Source organism: Euprymna scolopes, chromosome 1, assembly GCF_053919585.1.
Source record: "Euprymna scolopes isolate OS-2025 chromosome 1, ASM5391958v1, whole genome shotgun sequence".
NCBI lineage: Eukaryota > Metazoa > Mollusca > Cephalopoda > Sepiida > Sepiolidae > Euprymna > Euprymna scolopes.
Genome location: NC_136482.1, coordinates 89,389,433 through 89,416,487, shown reverse-complemented (window position 1 = coordinate 89,416,487; position 27,055 = coordinate 89,389,433). Strand labels below are relative to the sequence as shown.

The 27,055-nt window shown below is 34.8% G+C and overlaps 1 long non-coding RNA gene across 1 annotated transcript in view; it reads right to left on the bottom strand.

Annotated features, from left to right (window-relative positions):
* LOC145283547 (uncharacterized) overlaps positions 1–27,055 on the bottom strand; it is a 562,755-nt gene that overhangs the window by 85,257 nt on the left and 450,443 nt on the right. The window contains exon 3 of the long non-coding RNA XR_013868636.1: positions 17,906–17,936. This is a non-coding gene — a long non-coding RNA (uncharacterized LOC145283547). The remainder of the gene's footprint in view (positions 1–17,905; positions 17,937–27,055) is intronic.

The window sequence follows — 27,055 nt, the reverse complement described above, 5'->3', positions numbered from 1 at the left end:
AGCGGAACCCTTTATTTACTTCACAGGGGGTAGTGTGCTCTTTTTCCATCAGCCATGACTGGATAGAGATCCTAAGTAATTCACACCTGTATTTTTTGGCCGCCCATATTGAGGATTGAACCTTCAATCTTCAGGAGAATATCACTTTTTACAACTGATTTTTTCAAGTGCTCTAACCACTTGTGCCACATATCCCTGCGGACGTATTCTCCTGAAGGTTGAAGGTTCAATCCTCAGTGTCGGCGATCGAAAAATACAATTGAAAATTACTTAGGATCTCTATCCAGTCATTGCTGATGGAAAAAGAGCACGCTACCCCTGTAAAGTAAATAAAAGTTTCCACTCGAAATTCCGTCTAAATTCCCGAGGTCGATAGAAACATTCCAGAGTTTGACAATATACACCTGAAGAAGGTCGGACGTTACATCGACTGAAACGTTGTGAAAATTACACTCAAGATGAGAACATTAGTCCAATGAACCCAAATAATACCAGTTTTTGCTGTTACGATATCTATTCTCTCAAAGCTGAATGAAAGTCTTCTCTTTTCTGATAAAACACAAATTCTTATACCTACAATCAACTAATTATACTCTATAATACAGAAACTAAACTAAGTAACTCCACACAAGTGTCAAACAAAATAAACAAAACATTTGCATATAATATTATTAGTGTTCGTCATTGTGTAATTATGTTTATATCTGGAAATATGAGCATCAATTTGTTCTTTACTAACATATCAGATGAATCTGAAGAATATATTGTTGGCATTGGTTTCCCCGCTATTTTTCTAGTCTTGCGAAATTCTGACATTTACTTCATATATACTTGACAGATTGCTATTACTATTATCAATTCTGGTTTAGTATTATTAGACTGGTCTGATGGTCAGGAGAGAGGAAGAAAATTGTCGATAATCTGAATCAGCCATAATTAAAAAATGTCTGATTTTCATGAATAAATATTTGTAGAAAACATACTTATTATTGGTAATACTTTGTTTTCTGTAGATAAGCTTATGCGTTTTGCTTTGTATAATTGTAAGTGTATTGAACTGAATTATACTGCAATATTATAACGATGTCTGACCCTTGCAATGTAATTTATTGATACGGCTTCCTATTTTCTATCTAAAGTAGAAGAGAGATTCATCTCTTTCTTGGCAGTTTATAAACGAGATTGAAGTTCTTAAGTCAATCACCTGAAACTTAGAAAAAACATCCACGAGACAAAGAGTCGATTTATCAAAATAATTATCAGCGTGTAAACAACATGAGTTTTCTTTGTCGTATTAGTTTTGTGAAAATGATGTTAGTTTTCTGTGTTCTTTGTTTTGAGATTTACTTCTTGAAAATGGTGCAATCATAAAACGGAAATAAAAACGTGTTCATTCACAAAGTATTGTAGGGACTAACTCATACATAATATGTTAATTCTCGCAACAGTATAAATATACCGAAAGATACCACTCTACCGAGTCACTCATAGTATGCCATATTTGCAACAAGTACTACTGAGAGACAATAGATACCGCAACAACTCTCGCTCTCTGTGTATTCTGTCTTCTTGTAAATACAAATACCTTTTCTAAACTATATCCGTGGCTGAGTCTTTCTTATTGACCTTTTTGTTACACAACACAAAAATACAAAGGTTTGTCTGGTTTGTCTTTTTTTATTAAATTTCATGACTTTTAATATCATGTAATCTCTTCTCTTCTATCTATCTATCTATCTATATATATATATATATATATATATATATATATATATATATATATATATAAAATGAACTCATATTTTCCCGTGAGTTTGACCTTAATAGGATTAAAAATCACGACATTACATTGAAATGTAATGTCCCCACACTTCAGCACAGAATCCGAGGTGTGTTATAGGCCTACTACCTTACAGTTCCTTGATATTCGTACATTTCTATACTTTTTTCCGGTGAGAGTTCACTGCCACAATCGATTAGAATCGATGGAAGTGGTAAAATCTTTTCTCTCTATTATATTCATACTCTGCCCGCGACCACTTAACACGGCTTCAGATACATCCACAGGGAAATATACGAGGAAGACCGGTTTGAGTTCTTAGTTGCTTAAAAAATATGGATTAGTATTTTTCTGTCGGGTGAAACGTGACTTTACATTCCAGTTATTCTGTGGGTTACTTGTGCTATTTTATAAATCTATTCTTTTTTCTTCTCTTTATATTTTTTCTCTTTTTTTATAGGCGGTGCGGGTTAGGATTCGAAGGATTACTTAAACGAAACGAACTAACATTAGATTCCAGTTTCTATAAGAAACTTTAACAGTCAGCCGCCAGCGTTCTTCAAATCTTGCACCGATTAGTCGCTTTAATATTTTATTTACTGTCTTTATACTTCTATTATGTTTGCACTGATTTCATACGTGATACTTGGGGGGGGGGCAGCTGAGTTCCTATTTTCGGATTAGTTACTTATTCATTATTTATTTCTATACATTGCATTTCTTAGAGTTTCATTAGCACAATTACTACTACGCTATCGATATTGGAATCAGACGACATTCAAATTGGTTAACAGAGACATCAAAGAAAACAATAAAAAAAAAAAAAAACCACAGTCAAGTTTCTGGTTTTAGTTATTCATTTTTTTTCTTTTTCATTGAAACAAAGAAAAATAAATGAAATCTAATAAACATATTTTCATTATACATGGTCAGTTCTATTTCTTGGACTTTTGTTTTTCCATTAAAAAAAACGTAATAGATTTAACTAAACATATTTGCAGTTAGTTAGCTTTGTTTTTATTCCTTTCAATTTTATGCGTCATATATTAGCTAAACCAGGGCGGGGGGGGGCATCTATGAATATAAAAGCTAAAATGTATGTGTGCATGTGTGTGTGTGTGTTCCTTCACACTAAATTCGACCGCCTCCTGCTACTACGACAATGACGTTATGTTTGACATAGAAAACGGTTGTTTCAAGGGTTAATTTTATCCGTTTTCGATTGTATGTCTCTTTGGCATAGAGGCAATGTGTCAGGCATTTTTCAACTTTTTTTTATATTTGTTCGCGGTTTTGCTTTGTTTTGGTTTTTCCAATTTTTTATAACATCGTGTTTTTTATAATATTAAAACAGGGTCCCCCCTCTTACATACACACCTCCAAACACCCGGGAAACGTCGGGTACCCCCCGCTAGTTATGAAATAAAATACTTGTTAGAAATGATTAATTGCCAGCTGCTTATTGAACACAACATGCTATTTTGCTCATAACTATTCAAGTGAGCCTTACTGATTGGACCGGATTTGAACTCAGCTTAGCCACTTTCCTAGTGGTATACATGGAAAAGGACAAATTCTAGGAATTAGAAAAAGTAAATAATTTTGAGAATAATATTTATTAAAGGAAAAGGCTAGAACTGAACTCAGTAATTTAAAGTTAAAAGTAAATACATATTGCAATCTCAGAAATTTAGTGAATTGACCATTGTATTTAGAAATAACTAAATGATGATACAACTAGAGGTTAGAGTAAGAACAATGAAAATCATTTTAAGAATTTTCTTTGTTTCCAAGGCGTGTAGAGACATGGGTGTAGCAGAATTAGCAATAACCGAAATGAAGGGAAATAGAGAGCTTACCTCGGATACGTCTGTTGTGTTTCGGCCTGAGTGGAAGAGAGAGTTCCAAGATGACGTCCATGGGTTTTTATTAGCGTTTACCCCATGCAATTATCGTAGAATCTGTCTGCTCTCACGCAATTATGCAAATACATAATTTTCGACCGCTATAAAAGCAGGTCACTGGAAAGTAGTCAGGGGCGTCCTGCAGATGGTGGGTAGGTGGTTCTGGCGATTGGATTGTTCTTTGTGATGAACCACGTGTCTGCAAGAAGCGATTTTTTTCTTTCTTCTTTTTCTGCTAGAAGAGAGTTTTTTTTTCTTTCTGTTTTTTTTTTTGTCTTCTTTTCTTTATTACAGACAAGAAATCCCTCTCTTCTAGAGGTGGGCGATACTGACTATTTCCTATCTGTGCTCCTGATTTTTTTTTGTTTTGCCTACTACATATTGCTTCAAGCTATTTCGGCATAACTATGGCGAAGGTGCGGATAAGCAGCGATATTATCAAGCCGTTCTCTCGTGAGGGAGACTTTGTAGTGTGGCTGAAAAAAGTGAGACTTGTCACACAACTTCAGCAGGTGGATGATGTAGCGAGTCTGCTACCTTTATATCCGGAAGGTGATGCACTGGCCCTCTACAAGGAAATGGAGGAGGACGATCAAAAGAAGATAGACCAGATTGAGACCCAATTAAAGGAGGCATTTACCGACGATGCATTTTCAGCATACAGAAAAATAACTATGGTTAGATGGGCTGGCGAACGTGTGGATGTTTATGCCAACAAAATCAGGCAGTTGGTTGGATTGTCCAGATTCACAGTAGATAACTTAGAGAGACTCACAAAATTGACTTTCGTCACTGGGTTCCCTGACGCCATCCCAATTGCTCTTCAACAGGTGCCGAATATCAAAGCCCTGATCATGGGGGAGCTAATATCGAGAGCGATAATTTTGATGACTGGGGAACAAAATCAGGACGTGGTTGCAACCACATGCTTACCCAACAACAACAGGGCCCAGAATATTCCTGTTAGTGTGACTTGTTTCAAATGCAATGTTAAAAGGCCACCTTGTTGAAAATGCAGAACACGGTGTTACCGTTGCGGTGAGAGTGGCCACTGGGCTCGGAACTGCTTGGGAAACGAGCAAGGAGAGGATGCATAAGCACCAGTCTCCTTCCCCAGCAAGATGCGAACATGACATTCCTGGTGATAAGCATCCCTGTTGATGGGACGCGATGCTTGGCACTTATTGATACAGGATGCTTAAGGACGATTTTACATGCAGACCGGTGCCGGTCTTGGAGAAAGATGAACATGAATGTCAAAACGATTGGTGGAATGTCCCATGCGTGCTGCAGTGTTGGAGCGGTCTCTGTATCCACTGATGAAGGTGTGTCTGCCAGAATTGATGTGTTGGTGGTGCGTGGCAAATTGCTGGAGTTTGACTTACTTCTAGGGATCGACGCCATAAAAGCTCTGGGAGGTGTCGTTGTCAAGCCTACAGGATCAGTGCAGTTGGGTGACAGGAAAAATATTAAATGCACAGGCATTTCTATTAATGAACCGGATTTCACTGCCACCTTTGACCATCAAAACCAAACGTGGACCACATCGTGGAAGTTATCTGAGGACCCCCCCCCTGAAAGGCTACACAATCGAGTGTCAGAATACCCAGTGCCAGCAGAAATCCATGAAGAATACACGCAGGATCTCTGCACCTGGATAGATAATGGTTGGCTCATCCAGAGGATAAATTGGGACCTCCCAAAGGCCTAATTCCCCTAATGGCTGTTATACAGCAGAACAAAGCCAAAGTGCGCCCAGTGATGGACTACCAGGAGCTAAATCATTACATAAACACGTTTACAACCAACGCAGATGTTTGTGCAGCTAAGCTGCGCGCATGGAGACAAAAAGGTGCTAACATGTCTCCGTTGGACTTCATACCTACAAGTCCGGGTCCATGAGATACTGTGACCATACCAGACTTTGGAAATCGACGGGAAAAAATACTGTCTGATCCGTCTGGGGTTCGGTTTGAATCTGGCTCCTCTGATAGCAATCATAAAGAAGTTGTAAGCTGCGCAGCATCTGCTTACATCGATGTCATTTTTGTCAACAAAGACGTGGTGCCCGCGACCTGTGTAAGAGAACACCTAGCGCAGTTTGGGTTGGAGTGCAAGAACCCGGAGCGGTTGAAGGATGGTTCATGGGTGTTGGGATTGGCGATCAGGTTGGAATGCAGTGAACTGCGGCGGAAGCAAGGAAATGCAATTCCAAAGGCTCCTAGCATTGTTATGTGATGAACAATGTTTTCCCTCTGTGGGCGATTTGTTGGTGTGCGTTTGGCTTTGTGTGGCTTGAGGAATACTCAGAAGGAGAGTAAGTTCAGTAACAAAGGGCTGGGATGATGAAGCAAAGGACGCCGTACTGCATCGTATGATGTTCAAAACCTTAGAATCTGCGCAGCAGAATGATCTGGCCCGGGGAAATTGGTGTGTGGATGGCAAAGAGCTGAATGTATGGGTCGATGCTAGCTCCCTAGCAATTGATGCAGCCTTGGAAATGCATGAAACTGTGTTGGAAGATGCATGTTGGCTGTGACCTGAAGATGATTCTCAACACATCAACTTAGCCGAACTGGATGTCGTATTGAAAGGCATCAATTTGGCTCTTCAGGGGCAGAGCAAGGTGCTACACATAAAGACATATTCTGTCTGCGTATACCATTGGGTCTTGGACACGCTTACTGGAAAGGAGCGAGTACACACCAAAGCAGCAAGCGAGATGCTTATTAGGAGGCGGCTAAGCACTCTAAAGGAGCTTGTGAAAGAGTATGGACTGACAGTGGACGTGACGCTGGTTCCATCAGCATGAAACATTGCTGACCGATTAACATGAGTACCACAGACATGGTTTGAAGCAATGATAAAGAAAAACGGGCTTCACCCGGGTATAGGCACAGTTCATACAGACGAGCTGAATGAGAGTCAAATCATGGCTATTCACAAAGGTAGTGGACATCCGGGGCTGTGACGCACTACCTACTTTGTCAGGAGAAGTTGCCCAACCACAACAAAATCAACCGTTAAAAAGGTCATACAGAAATGTGAGGAATGTCAGTCCATTGACCCAGCGCCAGTCAGGTGGGAAAAGGGAAAGCTGGAAGTTAACGAGAATTGGCAGAGAATTGGAATCGATATCACACATTATAGCACCTTCCACTTTTTAACTCTAACAGACTGTGGTCCATCGCATTCCTCCATTTGGAGGAAATTGGCAAGGCAGAACTCAGCAAGCGTGATTCATCAGTTCGAGGCAGTGTTTCTTGAGTGTGGCTCGCTGCATGAAATCCTTTTAGATAATGGCATTTGCACATAAATGGGGAGTTCACTTGCAATTCCCTTGTGCGTACGCTCCAGCTGGGAATGACAGAGTGGAGCGATGTCATCATACAGTGAAAGGAATAGCCGCTAGAATGCACTGTCCCATACAGGAGGCTGTCTACTGGTATAACATCACACCAAGAGACGACACATCTCCCTTCACTGCACCTGTCAACAGGATTTATCGATACAGAGTTTGAGTAAAGGAGACCAATCTTGCAACTGCGTCCCTAGGTCCTAAGAACAGCTCTTACCAGGTTGGAGATCGTGTGTGGGTTAAAAGACCACAAAAGCGATATACCACGAGGTTCAGCAAGGGTGAGGTAACCAAGGTAATCAGCCCTCAATCGATTTTGGTGGACAGTGTGCCTCATCACGTGAAAGATCTGCAAACCTCAGATAATGCGCTACAGTATGTACGCATTAGATTTGCATGTAATGCCTTGATTTTTAATCCTATTAAGGTCAAAGTCGGAGAGGAAAAAATTAGTTCATTTTATATATATATATATATATATATATATATATATATATATATATATATATATATATATACAATAAAGTCAGTTGTATTGTTTATTTTTTATTGATACATTTTCGATCTCAAAAGATCAATATTTCATTTTGAATTACCCTTTTTTTACAGATTGTGTATCCATATTTGTCAGGGCAATAAAATATAATTCGTTTTAGATTGTTTAAATCATACTTATTCCAGCTAGAAGGATTATGAGAACTGAAGCATTTTTTCAATAATATCCTAAACAGAAGCAGCCGCTTACGAGAGTAATAAAAAGAAAATTCTATATTCGTCTATTTGCTTAACATAAATGTTAAATAATCAATTTCTTAAAATAATCAAAATCTTGTATATAATAACTAATCTTATTGCAAACACATAATCAAAATGTGGTTTATTGAAATGATATACCTAATTATCAACAAGTTCTGTATCACTTGGTACCTGTACTGCTTTCTTTTGAAAGCTGGGTGTTTTAATAATAAGGTTATTATTTTCTATTCAACTTATTTATTAAAAAAATAATTTCATTAACCCTAACACTAAGGCTACGTTGCAGTAAGAAAAAAAAACAGAACTTGTGTGTGTGTGTGTGTGTGTGTGTGTGTGTGTGTGTGTGTGTGTGTGTGTGTGTGTGTGTGTGTGCAGATGGCGTAACAGAAGTGTGAGAAGTGAACTTCGCCTCAAATTGTCTGTTCGGTCAGCACTGTTTCACAGATCAAATCATATCCTGCGATATGCACTAGTCTTCAAAATTAGGTGACAATGTCAACCGTTACTCTAGCAGCTACGATGAGTTCCAAGTAACATAAAATCGCTGTTTCGTTAAATCATCTTTAACTTTCATAGATGACAAAGAATGCATTTTGTATTAAATAGTTTATAAATAGTATTTACTAGTGGACTTAAATGTGTAACCTTCTTTACTGTTGGAAAGATCAGTTGTTAATATTACCAGTCGAGTCTATACAAGATAATCTCCTGCTGGATAGTTTCTAATGAGCAATAAGGGACGAAAGAAGGGACGTTGCGAGCCTGTCCTTGTTTTATCGTTATTTCCATGGCAAGTGCTTGTCTGAGCTCCGATCTCTGGTCCCCCCTCGCCAATCTTTCACGAAAAACACCCCTCCAGCTGAAACGACTCTCAGTAATTTTCCCCATTCTTTATCTGTGCCTAAATAAAAACGTAGATTCCATGAGCGAAGCTTCTTTCTTAGAAGTACACGCCTGTGGAACTCTTTTCCGTTTACCTGTTTCCCACCTGACTAAAACTTGGATGTCTTCAAGTCCAACATAAGCAAATTCCTGCTAAACCGCCCCCTTAGGTAAGACACTTTATCAAATCTCCATTACTAACGATTACTACGATATTATCTCATTGACTACTGTACACGCAATAACACTTATCCCCGAGTGGATTCCGGGCCTTGATAAGTGGTGACTCCCATGTAAAAAAAAACAAAAAAACTAAGCATGACTGTGTCAAGTGACAATTTCTGGTGTGACTTCTGCCCTCTTCACGACCCAGCTACTTAAAAGCAGCATCTGGCTGTGGATGTAGACAAGAGAAAATGGGCTTCAAATTTAGAAAACTGTGTTTCTTTTAAATTCTATTTTCGCCACAGCGACAACAGCGCTGGAGTATTCAGCCCACAATTTGGAGCTAACGTGCATTAGTATGTTTTCCGATTCTTGTGCGATAATAATGATTAGAGAAGAAATCCCAGGGTACTCAATTTTACTTTTAAGCAGTTTTTAAACACAAAAATAAGACAAATTTGGATGGGGGTCGACATAATAACCACAGGGATATTGTACCTGTCGGCCATCACTGAACAAAATGAAATCTAAAAGTCGTAACATTAATAGCATTTATAAAAAGAAAAAAAAAAACAATTTGAACACGCGGCTGAACAACACACAATCAGTGAATGAAAAAAAAAGTTTTCATTGTAATTTCTGTTGTATATCCATGACTATTTTTCTAAGTAAACGTTTCACCTTTTCTGATCTTCAAGGTGAACCTACGTAATGTTTTAACCTATTTCTGCATATCTACTTAGTAATGGCTGAGTAGATTAGTTAACTTATTTCTCTTATTAAATTGCCAGTTTAAAAGAGAGTAAAAAGTTGTTGTTGACGATGAGCAGCAGCATTTATTTCGAATGAATTAGATGATTATTGTTGGCATTTGTTCCCCAAATCTTTCTAGTTAGAATTGTAATCGAGTACTGACCGAAGATACCGTATAAATGTTGCTAATATCCCTAAGTGAAAATGCTTTTATGGAATAAACTGGATTCGAACCTGGCACACCCATGTCATTAACCACCTAGCCACCATCACCTCCCAGATGGTATTGTAAGAGTAAGAAGGACAAAGAAATGATTTTTTATGTACTTACTATTCACTGCTTATCGATGCCTATAGGCCACACGAGGATACGAGTTAGTTAGCTTGACAAGCGGACAGTGGAACAAAAATGTGACGATTAATAACAGCAGTTGAGACAAGTCAGCATTAAACTAAAAAGACGGCACAACATGAATTTGTAAACTTATAAACGACAATGTTATAGTCAGCTGGGCAGCAATCCCGTGATATTGTGTTCCACTAACGTACAGTTCTTAGAAAGAAACTACTAATGAAAATTCCATTTAGCCATTTCAGATATAGGTACAAGATATGTGCTAAATTGTCGGAAGCAGATAAGATCAAAGTATGAATTTAACACTGATGCATTTTTTTTTGTTTGTGTTTTATTTAAGTAAGGAGCCACCATTTATCAAGGTTAAAAACCACTCAAGGATAAAAGTTACATGCACATATGATGTCAAGATTCCTATATTATGAATTTAATCCACGGGGTTGGGGATAAGCTTTAAAGATAGATTAGTATAGTAGATTCAAGTAGGATTTGACTCATTAAAAATGCATGTGTACGGGGTTTTCTTAATGAGGCAGTTTCTTTGTGATAGTTTTTATTAAATAAAAAGACAACATCCAATAAAATATGCACAAGTTCAATAATAGCCAACTATTGATTTTCTTTTTTCAAAAGGAAAACATTAATTCTTCAAATTTGTCGGATATTTTCTCAATTAAGTTCTGTACTGAATAAGAATTCCAAGTATAACAAAAACCCAACTAATAAAAATATCTACTAAGTTGCATACGTTACTCATGGCAAGAAACAAAAACTCGTTATAATAATCAGTTTTTATTTTTACGTTTTACTGAAGAACATTAAGAATATGAAGTAACCATTATCATGATGAAAAATGTAATTACATTGAAAATACTTTCAAGAAAATAAATAAATCCTATCAGTTGCCTATAAAGTTCGAGAAGAAAAACTTATAATTCACATAAAGCAAAGGCAAACAAACAGTATTCATTTAAATATCCCATTATTAATCGATATCTTTCTTGTACCACAAATTAAGCCAGTGAAGTAATTGATGATAAACGCGGCCATCTTGGAATCCATATCACCTAAAACCACACGTAAAGTCATTACAGACTTAATTAACGCACATATATTAACAGTAAAACCATATCAGATTCTAGTATACACATATCTCATTTGTGAAAAGTTTTATGTTCGTTAAGCACAATGATAACACAAAATAGCCATAAAGAATGGCATAAATGTGAATTACTTATTTAAACTTTTCATTGAAAAACAAAAACACTATAAAGTCTTAAAAATCTCAATAATCTGTTAAGTCCAAAGTAGCTGAGCAGCGGCTTGGTTCCCACCAGTTTTGGCAAATAGCAAACAGAATCCTGAACAGAAGCGTGTGCTCCATCCCAACTATTATCAATGGACCTGAGGTAATCTCGTCAGCATCAGACAAAGCCAAACTCTTTGTCAAGAACTTTGCAGCAAATTCTACCCTTTGCGACCAAGACCGCCAACCCCCAATATTTCCTCCTGTATCAGAAAACACGCTATGTGATATACGTATATCTGTACGTGATGTTGCGAAGCTAATCAAAAACCTTGATTCGAGTAAAGCAACTGGCCCTGATGGTATTCCAATTATAGTACTCAAAAAACTTCAACCTGAATTAGCGCCCATACTTACAAAACTGTTTAAACGTTGTCTTAAGGAGAATAGTTTCCCATCTCCCTGGAAAACCTCATCAGTATGCCCTGTATTTAAGAATTCAGGTGATCGCTCATCCCCCTCTCAGTACAGGCCAATAAGTCTCCTGTGCGTCATGAGTAAGTTGCTAGAATCTGTGTTAAATACAGAAGTAATCAAACATCTCAACAAAAATAACCTTCTTAGTGACACTCAATATGGTTTCCGTTCTGCTAGATCTACAGCAGATGTCCTTACAGTTATATCGCATAGGATTAGCAAATCTCTCGACGGTGGCAATCTTTCTAGAGCAATTGCTCTTGACATATCTAAAGCCTTTGATAGGGTATGGCATAAAGGTTTACTTCATAAGATCGCTAGCTATGGTATAGCTGGAAAAGTCTTCTCAATTATTAAATCATTTCTTTCTGATAGGTTCATAAGAGTAGTAGTTGAGGGGCAAAAATCAGAAGCTCACAGTATTAATGCCGGTGTCCCTCAGGGATCCATCCTGGGCCCAACTCTTTTCCTGATCTACATTAATGATCTTCCAAATCATATCCTTACATCATTTGTAGACATTTATGCTGACGACACTACCATTTATGGTACCACATCTAAGACAGTAAATGAGCAAGTTCTCTCCAATTCTCTCTCCTCTGATCTTGAGCACGTAGTACAATGGGGAAAGGAGTGGCTGGTTACTTTTAATGCATCTAAAACCAAGCTTCTCTCTTTACATCATCAACATTCTAATCCACATTTGTCATCAATTGAAATGAATGGCTCTCGTCTTCAGGAGGCCTCAAGTTTTGACAAGCTTCTGGGCTTGACCATTACTCCTGATCTTAAATGGAACACGTATATCAAATCTGTTGCCAAGGCCGCTGGAAAAATGGTGGGATCTTTCTATCGATCCAGTAGATATCTCACTGCTGATGCTATTCTCTACCTATATAAGAGCCAGGTACGTCCAAGGATGGAATACTGTTGCCACATCTGGGCAGGAGCTGCTAGAAAGGACTTGTCCTGCCTTGATAGAGTTCAAAATAGACTTCGTAGCCTCGTAGGAGATGTCCTTTTCTCCTCCTTGCAACCTCTATCTCACAGAAGAGATGTTGCGAGTTTGTCTCTGATGTATCGTTATTTTCATGGAAAGTGTTCAACTGAGCTTCAATCTTTGGTCCCCCCTCGCCAAACTTTCACAAGAAACACTCGTCTAGCTGTAAACACTATCAATAATTTCCCCCACTCTTTATCTGTGGCTAAACCTAAACGTAGATTCCATGAACAAAGCTTCTTTCTTAGAACTGCACGCCTGTGGAATTGTCTTCCGTTTTCCTGCTTTCCGGCTGACTACAATATGGTTGTGTTCAAGTCTAAAGTAAATAAGTTCTTGATGAGCCGTTCCATATAAGTTATTAAATTTACCAAATTTTCATTACTAATGATTACTATATTGACCAATTTCTACTGTACACTCTTTAACCCTTATCCTTGAGTGGCCTCTGGGCCTTGATAATGTGGTGATGCCTTTGTAAAAAAAAAAAAAAAAAAAAAAAAAAAAAAATATATTAGCAGAGCGACTTGATGCTTCCCGGGAGTATTGTTTTATATTTTTTTTACCATGAAAAACGAGTGAACAGGAGATGATTAATTTTAAACGTTTAGGGCGTGTTATGCAAAGCTGAATCAAATACTTACCTTCAATTTGTTCCTTTTAACTCTTAACTTTATAATTAATTACAAATGACCCCTTTCTTTTTGTTTATAAAAAATATAATTAGAAAACGTAAACTTAAGTAAATTTGTGACGCTAAGTAAAAGGAAATAAAAACACTCAATATTTCTGAATGAGAGCTATCTCTCTCGGAATAAAAGGTAGCTTAATTTTTTTTGGGGGGGGGGGATATTAGTTAACAATGTCTCCATATCAGTAACTGTATGGCCTAAAAAATATATTTGCTAACTAAGCTGTACCAAATTACGTTATCATATTTTCAATAACATGGCACAACAATTGGAAAAGTAAACTGGCTAGTTAGAATAAAATTTAGATTTTTTAGCTTAAAGATTATTTAGATCAACTTTTAAAATTCAGTCGATATTAATCTAAAGTATTACTTAAATCTATTAAATAGATACTGTATAAAATGTGTTAAAATATTAATTACTTTATATTCAAAGCAGGAACAGTCTAATAATTTTTAATAAACCTTAAAATTTACTAATATATATATATATATATATATATATATATATATATATATATATATATATATATATAATCTAATATTTTTAAATATACTAATTTTAGACTTCATGTTTTCTAAATTAAAAAAATAAATTGAACTATACCAAAGTGCCACTTATCCTAGGCCGGTTGAATTGATTTTCTCCAAAGGAGGAAGTTTCAGGGGAGTATAAAATTCACAAATGGTCCTCAGTCGCATGTATATCCTCGTCAGGGGAGATGACGACGTTAAGTTTTTGCAGTTCTTCCAAAGAGGCGTCGAAATCCTCCTAAATACAGCGTCTGGTATTCGCAAATGGTTACCCACGAGAACCAAAGACACCAGTTTTTTTTTGTTTTTTTTTCATTTGAGCGCCTGCCCTGAAAAAGTTCTCTGCACATCACGGTATTATATCAAGATACCTATACAACAAATGGTAATTTCGATATCATGTCAACACGGATGCATATACATTGAATCATACTCATATCATTTACACGGATGCATATTTATGGAATAATAATTTTGAGATCATATTAACACGGACATGTATATGCTGAATAACAATTAACTGAATGATATTATCGGTATCATCAACATTGATATATAATTCTAAAAACGTAAAAATTAATCATATAAAAACTAATGCATGTGTATCCAAACTTAACTTCGATTTCATATTAATAGGGATGCATATTTATTGATAATTGTTTATCATATAAACACGGATAATATTTATTGAATTATAATTTATCATATGATTTTTTTGATGTTATATAAATATATTTATTAGATAATGATCGTTCATTTTTAATATTTGATTGTGCATTTATACATTATTTTTTAGATATATCCGATAAAACGATATCACACAATCCCATATAAACATAGAAAATTTTTTTCGTTATTGTCTCATTTCTTCCTTAAGTAGTTTAATTACTAGAAAGTCTTTCAGATATCATACCTGAAAGCTTCCAATGCTGTCTATAATATTTTCAATATTCTGCAATGGATACATTCTTGCCATACCGAAAAGAAACTGCCCCAATGTTTAATTTCTTACCAATGAAAATTACGATTTTTATTGGAGTGAGCAATCAAACCGCTTTGAAACAAACAAGAATTTACATAGCAGACTTTCTTTTATTAGATTCTGCAATGTCTTACAACTCATAAAAGACTTTAAAAACCTCTGACTCGTTACTGGTATGTAAAATGAATACACAGATATGTTGTATGCTATTAAAAAGGCCATGCTCGAAAGTTTACCGATTTATCGCACCTGCGTCATCTTTATTTACAAAGTAATATCCGCTTTTATGAGACAATGATATCACTACGTCATCGTTTTTAAACAGATTTTCATCCGTAGTCTGCATTTTTTTCTCTTTAATGCGATCGTTTTTATGTTGTGTTTGATGACGTCTGGATATGGCAAGACTTTACATTGATAATTAAGAAAAATGTGGACCAAGTGTATTTTCAGTACCCCCATTATGATAGTTATGAATATTTGTGTATTTCAAGTTGCTGAAACCTTTCCAAACGAAAAACGCACTTATTTTCAAACTGAGTTATTCTTATAATAATACTATTTTAATTAAAGATCAAAAACTATTTATATTTACTTTATATGTGTGTAAACATATTTCCCCTTTAATGATCAGAAAATAGAATATATATATATATATACACTTTCAACCCATATATATATATATATATATATATATATATATATATATATATATATATATATATATATATATGGGTGTGTGTGTGTGTATATATATATGGGTGTGTGTGTATGCATGTATATATATTTTTGGGGGTCAACGAATAACTAACACCGTGTGTTTGTGTGTATGTATGTATGTGTGTGTTGGGGTGGAGAGGGCTCCCGTAAGCTGTGGTGAAGGCAACTTTTCTAGGAGAAGCAAATCTCTGATTAAAAAACTATAAAGCGGGAGACCAGTACCCGCATTAGGTTGGTTTGCAGTTTTACTTGTTGCTGGCTATCTTGCTCTTGCTTGTTGCTGGATCTCAACATTTGGAACCGAGAAAGCGAATTAGCTGTCGTACAAAGCTAAGACTCTGTAACATCATCTGTGTACAGATACTCCCGCAGGCATTTGTCGATTAAAATGGTCCTGTAGCGATTAAAGTCCTTTTTTGGGGTCATGGAGTGACCCTTAAACTGAGAGAGTGGCACTTGTCTGACAAGACGTTCCGATCATCATATATATATGTGTGTGTGTGTGTGTGTGTGTGTGTGTGTGTGTGTGTGTGTGTGTGTGTGTGTGTGTGTGTGTGTATATATATATATATATATGTGTGTGTGTATTATTCCTAAAGCGAACATTAATTATCTAAGGAGCTATAATCAAAAGATCTGGAATTGATATACTAATTCCGGTTGGGTGGCTATGAAGGAAGCGTTATGTAAAAAGTTTATACAAGTTTAGAATAGATCAGATGAACAGTAAAATGAATAAAGTCTTGGTCATTGGAATTCAGCCTAACATTCTCTCTTACTTAATAGATTTAGTATTAAAAGGACTGGATTTAACATGACACTATCTGACACTATCTGATATCATTTAATCGCTAAGAAAACATGTATCTACAAACTAATTTGGTTTCAGAATAAATTTTATCACCATTAATAAATCTGAAACAATTTATATTTATTTGTAAAAATGTATATTATTTATTTATTGATTGGCATACATCCAAAATGTTTTCCAATTACTTTAAGTTGTCTCTTTTCATGTCCTCTGTTTGGTACAGTGGTTACAGTGGAGGAAAAGTTTACTTGCATAAATATTCATGCATTTTGTATGCCTATCTTTGTCAGAAACATACACTTAAATACACAGCGAAACACGTGTAACGTTAGTTCTGGCTTCAATAGGTTAACTGATGACGGTTGATAGTTTTACTGATAAACGTTCCAATAACCATGCTGACAAGTAATATAATGAGATAAAATGGTAAAAAAAAGAAAAGAAACTTGAAAAAACTTATTATAGAACATTGAGAAAGCGTCACAATTTAGCAAGTCCTAAATCTAACAAGAGACTTTGTGGGAATGAAGTAGTAGAAAACATAAGTTAAAGTTGTGTATAACCGTTAAATCTTTGCATTGTTCTGCCTTCTACGAACCTAAATCTCTTTAGTATACATTGATAAAGACGTAAGACATATTTAAAGTGAATGAAGTTGGTTGGGAAAGTTCCAAGTTCTTGGATATGAAAAAAAGACCCGTGTGTTATAAATATGTTTGTTCCCTTCTAAAGTTGTATTTAAGTGTGCTTACCTTTTTAATTCATGTTAAAACTGGAAAGAAAGAATCATTCGTGCTTAAGGGATTTTCAAGTTTAAACTCAAGTATTTCTTGGTTGGCCATCATTTCCATTTGTGCCTCCCAGAAGAACACTAATTTGGTTTGTTCAATTCCCTGAATTCCTTATGTTTCTTAATTTCAGGTAGGCTTCTTTACAGTATCTTCTAAAAGAGCGATTTTAACGTGTCAAAAATGTTGAGTTAAATGATGTTTTCTTTCGCAGAATCCTCAGTGCAGTTGACGCTTTTATTTGAAAGCAACTTATTTTAGTTAATCCCCATGGTAGATGTAAAAATGGATTAAAAGAAACGAGTAAGGCGAACAAAGAAAGAAGATAACTTACACAAACTAACAACTTTTAACTCCGTTCGTCTCGCATATCAATTTCTGATCTGTCATACATATTTTATGTGTAACTCGCTGGAGGTTATACTATGAGAACTGCTGGTTTAGACAATTCGTTTATCCATTGGTTCTCGCTGTTTTTAATTCGGTTTTCTTTAACACTGTACAGTGTAAGCATTATTGGTGTTATGAATACATTATTAATCTATTTAGCCTAAATCAATGATATACACGAAAACTCAGGGGCTTAAACTAGTGCCAAAAACATTCCAACAACTTTGGATTTTCACCTTCATTTCTGCCACAGACTTTGTTGGATATCATATTATCATTGATAACAAAAGCAATAATAGAAGGAAACACTTACCAGCAAATCCTCATCCGATGGATTGTTTGGTCTTTAAAAGAGAAAGAAAAGAAGCAACGCATTTAAAAGACACATCAAACTATTCTATAATGAAATGGATATTACATAACAAGTTTGCTGAAATAGAGAACACAGAAAACAAATTAACAATGCTATTGAAGTTATTGCCTTTTCTATATAATAAAAGTGAACGTACATGTCTCCAGTTCGCCTCAATTATTACGTATGCAAAGAACCTTTTACGCGAAAAAAGGGGAGGCTTAATCTTTTTAATTGATCATATATATAATCTATAACCTACTATAAAAGTAATTGTGTCTGTGTGTTCGTTCCCTATGAACTCGAAAACGGTTTGACCTAATTGTTTTTTAAATTTCACACAAATGTACTTTATGTGCCCGGCAGTGTTCCAAGATAAGTTTTGTATCGGAATGTCTTCGCTAAGTATCGATAATCGATATAACACGATGAAAGGAATAACAGGCGATTCGGACTAACATCACAAGTGCATGTGAGAAGTTTTATTACTACACAAATCGAAAGGCTAGACATATAAAATCAACAGTAACTTCTTTGATATGACAGAGATGCGTTCGAAATGAATGTTTCCGTTTAGAGTACAGTTGAAGTATGATACTTGACTTTTTGCATTTTAAACTTTAATTCAAGCCATTATATAGAAAAATAATTTTAGAAAATCAACAGTAGGTTCTCTACAGTGTAATGTAGACTACAGTGTGTTGTGGAATAAGTCAGTGAGAGGCATGTGAGCTTCCTCCCAGTGCACTGCGATGGGCCCCCAATCGATTTGATTGAAAAATGGTCGATTTCACCGATTTCGATGACAGTAAAAATATGGGCGAGTGAAACATATGTTGATCATCATTTAATCCCGGGCAAAGTCGGGTCACCATGCTAGTAAATAATAAGCGTGCATCAATCAAGGATCATACGCAGTAGTGATAAAAGGAGAAAAATAAAGAGAAGGGGCTTAGGATTGGGATAGCAATAGCATTAATTTAGTCTTTTCTTTTTCAATTAGTTTCGTGTCAATGATTTCAAGTTGAGAATAGGAATAATCGACAGTGATTGGGCAAAGTCTACAATTAGTGCTATTGGACTGACTATATCGAAATCATTCAAATCATTACCGGGTGGTAAGTGAGCTTCTTTTTTTTTTTTTTTTTTTTTTTACAACGCAACCATCTTGAGCTATGTAATGCTAAAGCGCAATAACTATTTTCAATGAATAATTGCATCCAATTTCAAAAAGACAAATAATGATATCAATAGCTGAAGGGGGGGTGGGAGGTGGCTTCATACCTTTTCAAATAAACACAGTATATTTGATAGGATATGAACTCGTCATAGCTGATACCATAGTTTATAATGGTATTAATTTGCTAATTATGAACTCCTAGTTTTATTTGTATTATTTGCAAAGCTCGAGAGTTTACTTACCACATGAAGAATCGCAAATCAATTTAAAGCCAGCAAAATAGAATTCAAAGAAGTATTTGATTAAAGTGGATGATTTTTTTTTTCTATAATTTTAGTTGATTTGATTTAATATAGAAAATACTTTTTTTTATAAATTATATGTATTTTCAAAAAGAAACCAAAATACATTCTAGCCATGGGTTATGCGGCACAACGGATAAAGTGCTGAGTATAATGAGTTCTAACCCACAACTCCAACTTCCAATATAGACCACTGTAACCAGGTGTCCTTCTCTAACATCAGGGAGCTACGTTCCAATCTTCCAGAGGTTGAAATCCAATTACAGGAGACTAAACCTGATTAATTGTCCTGCTGAGCCGTCCCCATAAATAATCAAATTCTACCTTATGTACGCCATTAGCGATTACTATACTACCACCTTACATTCATTAACCCTTATCCTCGAGTGACCTTCGGCCCTTGATAAGTGGTGACTCGCAAGTGAAAAGTGACAGTTTTCTGGGGGTTCAATCATTAGTATAGGTGATAGCAAAAAGATAAATTAAAATTACTTTAGATTTCTACCTTGTCATGGCTAACAAAAGATAACAATCTACTCTACTCCTCTCCTACAAACTGAATAAAAGATTCGGTTCGAAATTCCATATAGTTTTACAAGTTTGACAAAGATTTCCAAATTTGATATGATACACCTAAATATGATCAAAGATTGAAAAGTTTTGAGAGTAGCATCTATGAGTTGTGCAGATAACATCTAAAAATAAAAAAAAGTGTTCCAAGTTATACAAATTATCAATCTTCATCTCTTAATTTCCGAAACAAAATAATTTCTGTTAATTTTTTTTTTTTTTTTTGCAAATAGAATTTTCATTTCAAGAAGCAATTCATTGAAATAGTTGACATTTATTAGAAAACTAAATACATCATCATGGAATTAGTATCTTAATGAAGTCTCATAAGTTTTATGTTTGGCTCAAGAGTAACCTTTATTGATTACCAACTGAATTCTTTTCTGATGCACCCGCGAACGCTTAATGTAAAAAGTGTAAATTCAATTGCTGAAAAACAAGTTAGAGGACACATAATCTCCGCTATTACTGTGAATGTATGTGAGTTGATGATCTTAGTACAGAAGCAATTTAAATGATCGGTGAATAATGTGTAGAGTGCAATGGCAATAGATCGCATAGTTATATTGCTATAGCTATTATAAGACATGCGAGAACTGGTATCATCTATTAAGAAAAACATACTTGCAACAGCAATGATTTAAACTGGAAAATGCGGGAATAAATATATTTAATGTACGTGAATAAACATGGAAAAATAGAATAACAGAATGAGTATTCTAGATAAGTCAATTCATGTTTTTGTTAAATCTATTATATAAATCTCACCTGTTTAAATGTGTGTATGTATGTCTAAAACTTTCGACAGGGGCGACGAATTTTCACAGGATTGGTATCATTTTGAAGCTCGACCTTTCGGACGACAAATATCGGAAAATTGACCAAAAACATTAATTTCTTCGCCCTCGACTGGGCACTTTTTTACAAGGAGGGGTCGCTTTTTTCGCTACTATTTTTTAAAGCCATCCCTTCTTTTCGATTAACTAACCTTAATTTAAACCTTCGCCACTTCAGATTTTGCGATGGACGCAACGGAAAAGACGTTATGTTTTTCACGTTCTTTTCCTCCTTCGTGGCATGGGTTCGAGCCTGTCACCCTTCTATAACTTTTTTTTCTTTTGCTTAACACACACCTCCAAATATCCGGGCAACGCCGGGCACTCAGGCTAGCTGATAATAAGAGAACAATGATTAGAGATAAGTTATTGAATAAAGATGTCAAAGGTGTTGTTTTTTAAAGAATAACTACTCATCACTGATAGAATATGGTATATTATATGAAGTGAATTGTATGAGAAAAACAATGCTATTCAGTGTAATCATTTGTGTTAGAACGAATTAGCTTAGAATGATCTGATGCAGGAAGTGTTCGTTAAATTAAATCTGTTACTATTTTCTTCCAGTAAGTGAGAATGGAAAAGAAATTATTTGAAGTAGCAAAAAAAAAAATAGTAAATGGACACGTATCGGAGAAAAGTAAAAGATGTAGGTAAACGTTGAAAATATAAAGTACCTCATGCAGAACAGCAACTGAAATTTGAAGTAATAATGACACTAAAAGAATGGGTTCCATAAAAGGGTTTCATGTGGATGATAGTGGTATAAGGCCTGTATATAAGAGTGAACAGTCATTTACGATTATTGTAAGAAAAAATATTGAGAAGAATTAAATGTAAAATCGATAAAATTGAACAAAACAAAAGTGAAGCTTCTAAAAAATATGTACACAATAACTGACCTATGTAGCTTTTTGGTTATTTTTATATATATAGTTTATTGTTTGTTTTTGTATTCAGCTCATTATTTGTTTTTATATTTAGCTTATAGGCTATTTTTATAATGTAGCTTATTAGTTATTTTTATATATAATTTTTAGCTATATTTATATGTAGCTTTTGGCTATTTCTATGTAGCTGTTGGTTATTTTATATGAAGTGTTTTGGTTACTCTATATGTAGTGTTTTGGTTACTCTATATGTAGTGTTTTGGTTATTCATATATATATGTATATATATATTGTTTATTTTTATGTGTAGCTTTTAGTTAGTTTATATGTAATATTTGATTATGCTTATACCCCGAAAGAAAATCACAACTCGGTAATTAGTGGAAACAAAATATATAGGATTGATAAATAATTACAACAAATAAAGTGTGTGATTATACGTCAGTCTGACTGCCAAACTCACATGAATTGTGCATAACTTGTGTGCTAAATATTTCTAAATATTTAATACAAAATAAATATAAATATGGCACAAAGCTAAAAATGACCTATTTAATGTTTGGTAACTTCACTAGACTACTAGAATCACTCCTAATTAAAAGCCCAAAATAACAATATATTCATGATGTAAGAAAAATTTAGGAACAAGAATTTTATATACCAAAAACGAATGAAAAATTGAGTGTGAGTTTAAGAACCCTAGGAAATGTGGCAAATAAGGATGTAGGTTCCTGAAAAATTAACTTTACTCTAACACCTCGAAAGTGGGCCTACATTCCTGACAAAACAGTTAAGTGGGGTCAAGAATAGGGATTATCGAACCAAAATAGGTGTAAAAAAAAAAAAAACTCAGACTGGGAAGAAACAAAAATAAAATAAAAAAAGGTGTATATGGCATCATACATATTCTAAGTTATAAAAGAAAACCTAAAATTAGATGATGAAAGGATAAATGTGCAAATAGCACATTTCAACCCAACCCTTTAAAGAAAGATTTCTCAAAAACTACAAATGCATAGTAACCTGAGCCACTTGAAATACTTCCAACCAATTTTGCTCCAACTGGAGATCGGGAACAAACAAGACGCAAAGTATCTTGTCAATCTCATCTATCAAAAGGGTATCCCCCTCCAGGCACCAATGCATAAGCCTGCAAACTTGTCACACTTGAATTTGGCTTCTTTCACCTGTTGATTTTGTTTTATTTCCATGTCGACAACTCTAGTCTTGGAATCGATCATTATAAGCATGGTCATATTATCGGTATAGGTGGAGTACTTAATCATGGTGCAAGCACCAGGCAAAGTAATACCGCAAAGTGCACTAGGTCTTGCATATAAGAGGTGAATCCAGGAACAAAACTGAGGACCAAAACAACCTTTAGGTAACAATGATTGGCCCTATTGAAATCTTTGGACCAATCTAAATTGCACAACTTCATGGTCGACTTTTTCTATGATCAAACATATCATGTGCAAGTTATCTTGGATCGTCTGATTCCAGGAGTTCTTTTCAGCCTGACGTTTTTCAGGGCCTCCGGAACTTCTTTCTCTTTTATACAACCATCACACCCAGCTGCTTTGGTCGCCTTGAAGTGAGAAAAGCTGGCTAAATCGGCGTCAAAGTAAATGATTGTCAGACCAGACTTCCTGGTAAAAAGATCCTGAAAATGAGATTGAAAACCCTTCAAAATCCCGTCATTTATGGTCACAGTACGTCCGTTCAGCAATGTGACGCTGGCGATGTGTTGATCAGTAGACCATCGGTGCACCTCTGCACACAATGAAGCAGCCATGTTTATTACCTCGTTTAATCCAGCCCTAATTAACATTCTCTGATCCTCCCTGTTCTTCAAGGAGTCTAGTTTAGCCTTAATTATAATAAAACTATTGTTATCCACCTTCTGTACCACCTGATCTAATATAGTTTCTAGTGTCGTGATTGCTGCTTTAGTATTAAAATTGAGTCGGAAGCTATAATCGGCAAAAAATGACCTAATTATATTTTAAAAATGTCTCTACTACTTATTCCCAATTATAGTTCCTGTCGGTTCCTTCTGTATGATTAGTAAACGCTGTCTCTGGAAGTCCATGTTTAACTTCTAGTACCGAGACTTCCTAGGTCCAATGCTATCTCGGAAGAGCCTGTGATCCGAATAAACTGTGGAAACTTGAAGAATCTAAAAACTCTATGTGGACTTGTCTAATAAAGAACCGATTGATGTAACTCAAAAGTTGCAAATCAGAGCTGCGTTTACCTGTCTACTACATAATTTGTATGTTAACACAGAGATACATATTCTCCCTATCTTTATAGTGAGTGGGAAAGTATATTATTATCCGTGGGTGGGACACCACAACATGTAGCTTTTTGGTTATTTTTATATGTAGCATTTTGGTCATTTTTATACGTAGCTTTTGATTATTTTAAATGTAAACCCTGCTTATTTTTAGAATGCAGCTTGTATTTTTATATGTAGGTTCTGTTTATTTTCATATAGTGTCTATGATTATTTTTATATCAAAATTTGTGTTATACACGAAATAGCGGGAATGTCTTGCTTTACTTTATATGAGATTTACTTTTTTTAAATAGATGAGCTTCTAAAACATTGCTATAAGCTTCATCATTAAAAGTGCCCTTGTACTAAAAAAACTATTCCACCCATTTCAATAACAAAAGAAAAGCTTAAAAAATAAGTAAATCATATAGTTTTTTTTAAATAGCTAACCAAAAAGGCGGTTTTCAGCAATATCTAAAGACGTATTTATTTCGTGAGTGGATCGCAGTAAAGATACAAAATTCAGTTTCTTTTTAAGGTGAACATTTGCAGGCACTACTTAGTACAAAGTGCAGAAAGGTATGAAGAACTCTTAAGTTTCAGGAAAATCATTGGTGGGAAGGATTACATTTATAAAAATGGCGGTCAACATCTTTTCAGGTGCCAAAAAATTATATGAAGAGTTTATAGTAAACGTAAGCCTCCGTTTTTATTCTATGGTGGATGCATGCATTTATAGCATTATGTGTCAACATACCTTTAGAGAGAAAAATATAGCAACATCTATGATTTATTTGTGTATATAAATATCATTTTATATAAGTGTTTATATCGATTAATAAATATTTTTTCCCCTTATGGGAGACCCGATACCCCAAGCGCTCTTCAGGCTATATTCAATGCAAGTCACTTTTGCAGGCTGTAAGTGTTTATTAATAAGAGTATTATAGGTAGTAAGCATAGTCTAAGACACCTTTGACACATTAGGTATGCCAAGAGTGCTTCATATCAAATTAGATGCCATTCTAATTGTTTTGTAGCTTAAAACGTTAATGATTCTTAATAAGTGCTTTTAACCTTTACATATTCCTAACACTGTGAAATTATGGTGAAATGTGGAGTATTTTTACAGCTTATAATTGAGCAAAGGACAGGCATATCGGTTCTTTACATAGATATATTTATGCGATAAGCTCAAAGCTAAAATAAGAAAAATAAAAGAGTATGAACTTCAATAAACAGAAAATTGAGTGTTGTAAGCTTTCTGTTTCCTTTTAACTTATTTATTTAACTTTTTTTTGTTCATGTTATTAATTTATGGAAGAACGGTATTGACAGTTTTAATTTGTTTGTTCAGTTCTAATAACTTTAGGCTAAAATTCAAGCAAATAAAAACACAAGAGAAATTTCTGTTGTTTCTCAAACTCAATAATGAAAACAAAATTTTCAAATTCCAGGTGTCAACAAACATTGCCGGCGCTAGGGGCGTATGCGCCCTCCCTCCTAAAAATCTTTTATGAGACAGCTTTTTGTCAACAAATATTTTTTATCTTCAAAATGTAAAAAAACTATCCAATTTCAATAAAATTTTCAGTTTTTATTCAATAAATTATCTATTTTATAATATACTAGCTGCACTGACTTGGTGTTCACCAGAATCCATTACGTTGAAATTTGTTTTGTACATATTTCTATGTTTTATAATCACGCCTATTTTGATAGATTAAGTATCTAAAATAAAAATAGCAAATAAAAAACGTGAACTCTTAATAAGAAATAACAGTTATTCCCCTTAGCTGAGGTGTCTATTTCACAATGTTTCCAAATTAACAAACTGCTGAACTAGATTAAGTATTTTATATAAATAAGTTGTGGCAAAGTACGGTAGTTCATTGTAAATAACATGGTACAATAATAAATGATAGCAAATGAAAATTGGCTTGTTAAAATCCAACTTTTAAATCTGATCAGCATAATTTTATATATTAGATCCACTTTATAAATTTGACACCATATGAATTTTTCAAAAAGTGAAAGTTCATAGAATTTAACTTTTGCAGCAGATTCATACACATGCGCACTAACTACTTTTTGAATCTGTTGTTACTGTTTAATGTGGCACCATATAATTTTTTTCTGACAACAATCTAAGTCACATGACAAAAGCAAAGGTATGTAAACCTTTAGATATTGCAGAGATCATACTTCCAAAGTTAACCGAAGCAGGCTTAGATCAACCAATATTTGGAAATTGAAGATTGATAACAACTCTTCTGCTAGCCCTTGAGCAGAGTTATGTTAAAGTATACACCTCTTTCTCATAGGTTTAAATTGAAGACGGTCTCTGTTGATTCTGTTCTCAGCAAAGCTAGCTGGAACATAATTTTGAAGGCGAGTGATGAGGAAAATTCAAGCTTTAACAATATTTTATTTATCTTATCTTAATGGATATTCATATGCCATTAGCTAGGAGTTATTTCAGATCCACTTACCAAATATGTGGCAACAAGATAACCTAAGGGTAAATTCTGTTATAACTATTAACCTTATACACTTTGCAAATCATGCTAACGTTGCTAATACCCGACAAAAGCTTAGGAACAAACTTATATTATACCATTATGTAAAAGACATCCCCCTACAGGGTGTATAATTATCCCTATTTGTCCTAACTTTACATGTGTTCACACTAAATTTTACTCAGCAACTGATTACTATTATATTATTAGGTATCAGAGCCAAAAACCACTTGAGGATATGGATCAATAAGAGAAGTATTATTATCAACCAAAAGATAAGGAACACTATGTGAGTACTAACATTAATTGATGGTATAAACTTTGTTTGATTACTTTTTTGGTGGTTTAGAACAAAATTTGTTGACATGAAAGATGGGAAGCCATTACAAAAAGCTCTAATGCTAGGCACTTGAAAGGACAAAGGACCGTCTTTTTCTGTCATGATAGCAATACAAATCCTTACTGTAAAAGTCTTATTCGAGCACCTCCTATGGAAATGACGATACTTGTTCTATTTTTAATGAAATTAATTT